This window comes from Ictalurus punctatus, chromosome 2 (assembly GCF_001660625.3).
Source record: "Ictalurus punctatus breed USDA103 chromosome 2, Coco_2.0, whole genome shotgun sequence".
Taxonomy (NCBI): domain Eukaryota; kingdom Metazoa; phylum Chordata; class Actinopteri; order Siluriformes; family Ictaluridae; genus Ictalurus; species Ictalurus punctatus.
In genome coordinates, this window is record NC_030417.2 from 6257726 (window position 1) to 6267264 (window position 9539).

Here is a 9539-nt window from a genome sequence, read left to right on the forward strand (position 1 = left end):
GGTCGCATGGACTCCACCCAGTATCAGCAGATTCTTAAGAACAATGTTCAAGAATCAGTCAAGAGGTTGAAGTTACGCCAGGGTTGGTTGTTTCAGCAGGACAATGATTCAAAGCATTGTTCGAAATCTACCAAGGAATTCATACAGAGACTCAGATACAATGTTCTAGAATGGCCATCCCAGTCCCCAGACTTGAGCATCATCGAAAATATATGAAATGATTTGAAGCAGGCTGTCCACGCTTGGAAACCATCAAACAACACTGAACTGGAGACAGTTTGCAAGGAAGAATGGTCCAAAATACCAGCAGCCTGAATTCGGTGACTTATCAGTGGCTATAAGAAGCGACTACAGGCTGTTATTTCAGCAAAATAGGCTCTACTAAATATTGATGTGATGATTCCATTGGAATTCCATTCCAAATTTTTGCACCTGTCTGTTTTTTGGTATGACTCACACTGCATTGTTTCTGTTGATTCGATAAATGTTGTTTCAGAACTGAAGTGTTAGTGTTTCCATAAGGTATAATTTATATCCAAATGAAGGTGCTGCTTTGAAAGCCCAGAAGATTATAAACTGAAATTATGATAATTATCAGGGGTGCCCAAAGTTTTGCATAAAACTGTAGAACTGCCAGTATGCTGAAAAGAAAGGAAAATTAAAATTCCCGAATGACCGCATGGACCTGCAGGAAGGTTTATCTGACACAGGAATGGTGGTGCACTGTTCTATTATGCAGCCATTCTTGTACAAACATTATCTGCATGGAAGTGTCATCAGAAGGTAACTTCACCTGCGAAATATCATCAAATTCTGGATGCAAAGGTGACACAGTCAAGATCTTGGAATGGCCTTCACAGACTCCTGGCTTAAACATCAATGAAAATATATAAGTAGATCTTAAACATGCCGTGCATGCCAGATGGCCCAAGAATATCTCAGAAACGTTCTGCAAAGAAAATTCATTAAATATAAATAGGAAGGTTCCTAGCTGTCTAGAAGATGTATTCACAAGCTGTGATATCTGCCAAAGGGGGTGTTGCTATGTACTGACTCAGTATGGTTTCCAAACTTTTGCATATTTCGCAATTACTATTTTCTTCTTTTAAAACTTTTTTTATTTAGTCAATCAAATATAAAGAAACTTTGCAGTAATATTTGCAGCAAACAATTTTAAGTAGTTTGCTGCCAAGGTTGTGTTTACATCTTTCCACTTGAAAAAAATAAAAATAAATAAATTTTGCATGCAATTGTATATTTCCAATCAGTGCTTTAGCGGTTAGGGGTGTAGGGACCAACAGGGCTATTTAGCAGTCGTACTTTAAGCTGAAACCTATCTCTACTCATAAACTTTATGGTGTCAAAGGAATTGATGCTGTTTTAAAGTACTACTTTGACTTTTTTCTTTTAACATTTACTGTACTTTGTGAAAAAGTCTTTTTATGTTTTAATTATTTTTAAAAGCATATTTGTTTCGCAATCATTGTTTCTATGTGCTTAAGTCTTTTGCACCATGCAAAGTGTTTTATATAACACAAAGTCATATAATTGCACCCTGATTTCGAATAATATTAGACCAGAGGTATTACTCCGCAGCACATGGTACATATCGGCCATCACCTCAACGAACACCTCCCTTACTGAGACTGGAGGAAATGAAAGGCTGAAAGCTGTATAAATGCTTTTGATGGTTTCTTTCAGAATATGCTTCGTCCTCTATCTGCCGTCCTACGTCATATAATTAATTCCATGACCCTGACCTCTCCATAGACTTTTTCTTTTATTTTTCTAACAGTGACCTCCAAGTGAATCATTCAAGTCACTTCCTCTACTTAGTATGGTTTGCGTGTGTGTGTGTAAATGGAGACAACCATTTACACACACGCAAATGGTTGCGCTTGTATCATCCATTTCCATATTTAACATTTGTCACTATACAGATGGAGGCTCTTGAACCACAACAGTTCTTAATATACCAGTGGTGTATTAAGAATTAGCAGAAGAAGTCATTAACTCTAACAATGAAAAGCACAGAGCTTAGAGCATGTCCTTGACTACAGCTAAAATTAATAAATGGAGATTTATTAATCTTACAGGGGGAAAAAATGTGTGTGTGTGTTTTAACACGAATCCACAAATCCTATTTTGGCTGAACTGACTTTATTTTACACCCTAGGCTTAGGTAATGTTTAGTCTGATTAGGGTTGAGACGTACACCACAAAATATCCTGTTCAAAACATTTTGGTTGAGAATGTTGATGAGTATAAACACATCAACTTTATTCTCTTCCTAGGGCAGACATAACAATGATGCCCTTCTAGTGAGCGAAACAATACCTCAACACATGTTTTTCTATTTCAGCCATTAATGGTTTCTACCTCATGCTCCATTTTGCTGATAAGTAGTTCATGACATTATATAGTCACTTGAATGTGTGAATAAAACCCCACTCTGATTTTAAAAACAAAATGCAGATGTAGATAACAGCACAAAGCACTGAAACACCGGTTCATCCTCATTGTTCATGTTCCTAGCAACCTCTTTAGTCTTCGGTCGGTGAACAGGGAAAAAAAAAAATCTATTTACAAAATTTATTTTAGAAATGTTCTCTTAGGTGCTTTGAAATTAAGTACTGCTAACGTTCAGCTCCATTAAATCCAAAGCACACACCCAAACATGCAGTATCACCATTTGAAAGTTGGCCATAATTCAGAAATTTAATATCACCTTGGATCCAACTGATGGGTTTCAAGTTTTTGTGGAGGCTAAAATATGGCAGGGATTATGTGGGAACTCATGGAAATTATGGCATTTCCATATCTCATTGAGAGATGTAACACTGTCGTGGTCTGCTGTCTGCATGATTGACTCTCAAGACCTGGCAGTGCACTAGTGTCACCGTTCCTGTAAAAGCAGCAGAGATAGAAATACATGAAATGTAGAAACTGAAAAAAAGGACGGGGAGAAACCCAGTCTACTATACGCTCACCATCCACTTTATTAGGAACAGCAGCACAATGCAAAAAATCATGCAGATACAGGTCAAGAGTTTCAGTTAATGTTCAGATTAAACATGAGAATGAAGAAAAAGTGTGCTGATCTCTGTGACTTTGATCGTGGCATGGATGTTGGTACCAGACTGGCTGCTTTAAGTATTTCAGAAACTTTTGATCTCCTGGGATTTTCACACACAACAGCCTCTAGAGTTTTCACAGAATGGTGTAGGGGAAAAAATCCTGTGAGTGGAGGGTCTGCAGGCTGAAACAGCTTGTTGATGAGAGAGATCAGAGGAGAATGGCTAGACCGGTTTGAGCTGACAGGATGTCTATAGTAACATGGGCACAGACTCACCCAAACTGGACAATTGAAGATTAGTCGAGTCTGTGCCCTTGACAGCCTCAGATTTTTGTTCTTAGTTGGTAGGAGAGGAACCTGATGTGGATCTCTGCTGTTGTAGCCCATCCACCTCAAGATTTTATGTTATATACATGCTGATATGGTTTTCTGCTCACCATGGTTGTAAAGACTGATTATTTGAGTTATTATATCCTTCCTGTCAGCTTGAACCAATCTGGCCATTTTCCTCTGACTTTTTTGCACCAACTGACGTTGTTTTTTGCACCGTTCTGTGTACTATAGCGAATATTGTGTGTGAAAATGCCAGGAGTTCAACAGTTTCTGAAATACTCAAACCAGCCCATGTGATACCAACATCCATGCCACGGGCAAAGTCACTGAGATCAGTTTTTCTTCATTCTCATGTTTGATGTGAACATTATCTGAAGCTTTTGACCTGTATCTGCATGATTTTTTTTGCATTGCGCTGCTGTCACATGATTGGCTGATTAGATAACTGCAATGAATGTGCAGTTGTACAGGTGTTCCTAATAAAGTAGATGATGAGTGTACATTATCTCAAAGAGACTTCTGTAGATTAGTAAGTATTCCTATGACAATCGTTGTAAATTATTTATTTATTTATTTATTTTTGAACAGTTGATATCTACTGATTTTCACGAAGCATTCTACATTCCAATCATCTAAACATTATTTATTAAAATGAATTCCTTTTACAGCTACACTAACTACATTACCGACAACATATCAAGCCTTTAATCTGCTAACTGAGTCTGTGTTGGAATGATATCTGGATGAGTGGATGATAAAACCCTTACAATGAGAAATGGCAAAAACATGTTCGAACCACATGGCAAGTTGGAAATGTGGTGGAAGACTAATTAATATAGCTAAAATGTATAAAATAACCCCAAAGACATTTTTTAGTATGATCAAAAGCATCCATTACCAGTACGTGTCATTACAATGAAACTGGATTCCTTTATTTCTCATATAGAAATTTATTCTTGGTTCTCCAGTTTCCTTCCACCACCACGGTTGTTGGACTAGCTACGCTAAACTGCCCCTAGGTGTGAATGAGTTTGTGCACTTCTCCTGGGCTACTTCTACTGTTAGTACTAATAGTACTCATACTAGAGTAATATCGATAATAATAATAATCATAACTCAACATCCTCATTATCATCATAGTGATAATAATTATAATATAGCTAGCAATTATTATGTATTACATACAGTATAACTACTAACAATCACCTGTTACATTGTATGCACTATATAATTCATATTAATTGTATAGGATATATAATTAATATAAGTTAACCACTAATATAATTCATTAGGGATATCAGATGGTGACATGGCATCGTTGTCATATTATTCAATATCTGGAATAAATTATCTTCGTTATTTGGTATCGCTAATCATTGTAATGATATTACCTCACTAACATATTCTCACCTCTGCTACTTCGGAGGTCTGCGATTAAATTGATAATCATTATCCTTTAACAAGACCCTAAATAACTCCCATTACAAGACACAATGTACAAGTCTGTTTTGACCAGCATTACTATTAGGACAAAAAGGGATCTACTTAGTACTTCTCTCCCCTTTAAAGTGCCAGAATGTAACTACAGGATATCTAAAAGAGTCATGAGAGACAGCTATACAGTTAAAAGTTAGAGTGGAGTGTTTATTAAAGTTTGCCTGATGATAGACACCAGCTTCTACAGTCTGAATATTGTGCATAAATAGCTTTTTTATAAAGAAAAATAGCAGCGATGTCAACAAAAGCTGCATTTCACCTTTGAAAGAATAAGTTATTTATCCGCATATGAAATTTTAGCTTTCTCCATCTCATTGTGGAGCACTCAATAACTGAAAGGTCTCCCAACATACAGCTGACAGGTAGAAACAACAGTTATATCATATTTTATTTAGTTTATTTTGTAAAAAATAAACATTTTTAAACTATAAACTATTTTGATACATCTGTCCTTTCAGTTAAGTGAGTAGTCATTGGTGTGCAGTGCTTAACTTTTGAGACAGTAAGACTAGAATTTAATTCATTAAAAAAAAAAAAAAAAACACCACCACTACAGGAAATTACCTTATTTGGCCCTCTGAACAAAGCTATCAGTGTGTTCAGTATATGGTGTAAGAAATGCAAACAGATTACCGGGTTCCACATCTAGAAAACAGCTGTGGATCTTTATAACTAGCAGCATTACAGAATTCCTCCAGAACACGATGGACTGCTTGGGTGATGTTATATGGCAAATTTATTCTTGCTGTTAGGTTCAGCTCTATATATGGCATCAGCTCAGAAAATGAAATAGAAGAACTGCTTGTTGAATTTTGGGCTTGAGTCTTATGAATTTTTTTTTGTTAGTATGAAATCATTGAAAATTTCTCTCACTAGCCTACAGTACCCCCTCTACTTATTAGAATGGCAAGGCGAGCAATGTTTAGGTAAGCAAAAGTATAGGAACAGATAAGACTTGAAGTAAATTAAAGTAAATAACACTTCATATTTGGTCGCATATCCCTTGCTTGCAATAACTGCATCAAGGCTCACTGACATCACCAAATTGTTGGTTTCTTCTTTTGTGATGCTGTTTCAGGCTTTTAACACAGCCTCTTTCAGTTGTTGTTTGCTTTGGGGGGGTTTCCCTTCAGTCTCCTCCTCAGCAGATGAAATGCTACACAGTTGGGTTAAGGTCTGGTGATTGACATGGCCAGTCTAAAACCTTCCACCGCCCTACCCCCCTTCTACCCCCCAGCCCCCAGAGGAAGTCCTTTATTGAGTTGGCAGTGTGTTTTGGATTATTGTCTTGCTGCATGATAAAGTTCCTTCCGATTAATTTGGATGCATTTCTCTGTAAATTGGCAGGCAAAATGTTCATGTGAACTTCTGAATTCATTCTGCTGCTACCATCATGAGTTCCATCATCGATAAAGATTAGTGAGCCTGTTCCAGAAGCAGTCATGCAAGCCCAAGCCACGACACAACCTCCACCATGTTTCACAGATGAGCTTGCATGTTGTGGATTATTGTCACATGGCAAGACATAAGGGAGTAGGATACGGAAGCAATTGGAGTTAAGAGCTTTTATTAAAGGAGGTAGGCAGACAAATCCAAAACGTGAAACAGATGCGTAGTCAAAAACAGGTAGTGGGTCGGGCGATCGGCAAACAGGCATAATCTGGGCAAAGCAGGAATCAAAGTCGCAGTCACAGAAAACAGGGTCAAAACACAAAACAAGAAACATGAACTATGACTATGAACTAGGAGCAGAAAACACCAGCGTGGACAAAGTGAACTAATCTAAAACTATAATACTCCGTGAGGTGTACAGTGATGCGAGCGGTGTATATATCCCGAACATAATCAGCGCGAAGCGCTGGCAGCTGAAGACAATAAAGCCACACCCCTGAACAACAACCAATGACAAAACAGGGAGGAGACCAAACAGAAACAAAGCAAACGCACATGTCCACAGTAAACAATGTCATGGTTATCAAAGGGAGATCGTGACAGTTATGAACAGATCCTTTCTTTCTCCACACTTTGCCCTTTCCAACACTTTAGTAGAGGTTAATCTTGGTTCCAGAACTTTTGTGGCTCATCTCTGTATTTCTTTATGAATTCCAATTTGGTGTTCCGATTCTTACTGCTCATGAGTGGTTTGCATCTTGTTGTACGATCTCTAGATTTCTGCTCTCAAGGTCTTCCTCGAACAGTGGATAGTGACACTTTCACCCCTGCCAGGTGGAGGTTGCTGGTGATGTCATTGACTGTTGTTTTGGGTTTTTCTTCACAGACAATGTCTTTGTCATGAACTGTTGTTGTTTTCTGTGTCCGACTCATTCTGTGTCTGTTGCTCAGTGCACCAGTGGTTTCTTTCTTTTTCAGGACATTCCAAATTATTGTATTGGCTATGCCCAGTGCTTATACGATGGCTCTGATTGATTTTCCCTCTTTTCTCAGCTTCAAAATCGCTTGCTTTTCTCACATAGACAGCTCTCTAATCTTCATGTTGGCTTATTAATGTTTAAACAATCAATTTAACAGGACACACCTGGGTAACCAGACACACCTGTCAGTCACATGTTCCAGTATTTTTCAGGCGGCTGTGGCTCAGGTGGTAGAGCAGGTTGTTCACTAATCGTAGGGTTGGTGGTTCGATTCCTGGCCCACGTGACTCCACATGCTAAAGTGTCCTTGGGCAAGACACTGAACCCCAAGTTGCTCCCCATGGCAAGTTAGCGCCTTGCATGGCAGCTCTGCTACCACTGGTGTGTGAGTGTGTGTGAATGAGAACCAGTGTAAAGCGCTTTGGAACCGCTAAGGTTAAAAAAGCACTATATAAGTATAGACCATATTTTTGCTCGCTTATAAATTAGGTGGTCTGATACAAAATGTTCTATGTCATTTAACACATCTACATATAAATACCATGAAATAAAAGCTGAAATTTTAAACTCTGTTCTCATTTTCATTTTTTGATCTCAAACCTAAATGTCTTGCTATTCCATCAGTTTCGGAGGGGACTGTATGTTTTGCCCTGGATTAAGGACTGTGGTGTTTCCACACTGTCAGTAGAAGCTGCATTTATTCTGGTAATATTACAGAATTTATTATTTTACAGGTTTCTTTCAGGATCGAGACTGAATGAGATTTTAGGACCATGTGATTCTCACATGATATACATGGTTTATTTCAAATTAAAATAACCTCTTTTAGATTAAATGAGAAAACCACAAACAAGAAGAAGACATTGAACCTTATAATGGATTTACTGCTTGTGGACCATAGAAAACCAACTTTATTGCCTCAAGAGTGTTCTTGAGTCGAAATTAAGCCTTGCTCTCTTCACACATACATGGTATTTGATTAAGGCAAAAACATAAGACTTTTTTATAATAAGAAATAATTTCCATTGCTCACCATGCTTGGGCAAATGCAATTCTTCAAAGGTCCCTTCTCCCTAAAAAAAGTTTCAAATCTTGTATGCTTCAAAAAATAATAGAGAAATCCTACAGTGCAAAGTACTGAAATCATGCTAACTCTTTTGTTGGTCTAATCATTAATACATCATCCTGTGCTGGACTGAATGTGATAGATTTGTTCAAGGCAAAAATATATTTTTTCCCTACTCACCCTAGGGCAGAGTGAAAACAAGTAAAGACCTAAGAGAAACCTTTATAGGAGACGTTAATGAGCCCATCAAGAGACCGCAGTGACAGAGCACGCTTTTAATCTGTTGTTTAACCCTGTGATGGGGTCATTCAGGTGAGTGCTGCTCTAAAGTTTAAAATGTCCTTCAGATTCTGTCAGATTTCTGTCTCTTCTACTAGTCTGACATAACACCGGCTAAATAAGATGCCTGTTTTCTGTTGTGCAGTATTTGAGTTACGATTTCATTTTTGTACAATTCATAAAAAAAAAAAGAATAGCAACGTTCATGTTCTAGCAATGCTGAAAATCCTACTGCCATGTATTTATTATTTTACACTTATTTATGTGGTGGAAGTCAGTTGTATTCTGAGACAGGTTACACGGTGTCCAAGACAGCATTTTTCAATAGTGTCTGACCACAAACACAAACATTTAAAGTCATTAAAGTACTGACCAATATAGTACAATGTAATATAAAAACAAGAGATAATTTAAAAAATAAAAATGAAAATCCACAATATTTTAAAATCAACGTCTAATATGTTATTATAGTGCCTGTATATTGCTGAATGAATAGTCCTGATTGCAATTATCAGATTAATCAGGGCAAATTTGGTTTAACAATATAATTCTACTAGTGCTATTTAAAAGCTTATGAAATAGCACTTGATCCAGCACATCTAATTTTGCATGTTATCCATCCATCCATCCATCCGTCCATCTGCTATACTGCTTATCCTTCCTTCAGGGTCACGGGGAAACCTGGAGCCTATCCCAGGGAGCATCGGGCACAAGGCGGAGTACACCCTGGACAGGGTGCCAAATTTTGCATGTTATTTGTTTTATATTATGCTCCGACAGTTACTCATGCAGGCACTTTAATGAAGCCAAGAACTACTAAATAGAGGTAATGAAATTTTACTCAGTTCAGTTCAGTTTTACTTGTAAAGCGCTTTTAACAATGGACATTGTCCCAAAGCAGCTTTGCAGAAATATA